The following is a 938-nucleotide window of genomic DNA, read 5'->3' on the forward strand; positions in this document are numbered from 1 at the left end:
ACCAAATTATTTTCTCATTCGTATTGCTTGTTATCTCTATGTATAATACCCAAAAAAATTTGACTGTATATCTCCCATAATAACAACATGTCAAGAAGATTTCATCCACCTGTAAGTACTCATTCACATGTTAGTAGTCACCCACCTATTAGTTCTCACCCACCTGACAGTACTCACCCACCTGTTAGTACTCAACCGCCTGATAGTATTCATCCACCAGTTAGAACTCACCCAACTGTTAGTACTCACCCATATGACAGTACTCACCCACCTGTTAGTACTCACCCACCTGTAAGTACTCATCAACCTGCTAGTACTCACCCAACTGTTAGTACTCACTCACCTGTTAATACTCACCCACCAGCTAGTACTCACCCACATGCCAGTACTCACACACCTGTTAGTACTCACCCACCAGTTAGTACCCACTCACCCGTTAGTACTCAACCACCTGACAGTACTCACCAACCTGTCAGTACTCACCCACCTGTTAGAACTCACCAACCTGTTAGTACACACCCATCTGATAGTACTCACCCACCTGTTAGTACTCACCCACATGACAAATTTTACTCACCTGTTAGTACTCACCCACCTGTTAGTACTCACCCAAATGACAAAACTTACCCACCTATTAGTACTCACCCACATGACATAACTTACCCACCTGTTAGTACTCACCCACCTGTTAGTACTCACCCAACTGTTAATACTCATCCACCTGTTAGTACTCACCCACCTGTTAGTACTCTCCCACCTGACAGTACTCACCCACCTGTTAGTACTCAACCACCTGTTAGTACTCACCCACATGACAGTACTCACCCACCTGTTAGTACTTACGCACCTGTAGGTACTCATTCACCTGTTAGTACTCACCCACCTGTTAGTACTCATCCAACTGTTAGTATTCACCCACCTGTTATTACTCATCCAAC

Source organism: Procambarus clarkii, chromosome 36, assembly GCF_040958095.1.
Source record: "Procambarus clarkii isolate CNS0578487 chromosome 36, FALCON_Pclarkii_2.0, whole genome shotgun sequence".
Lineage (NCBI taxonomy): Eukaryota > Metazoa > Arthropoda > Malacostraca > Decapoda > Cambaridae > Procambarus > Procambarus clarkii.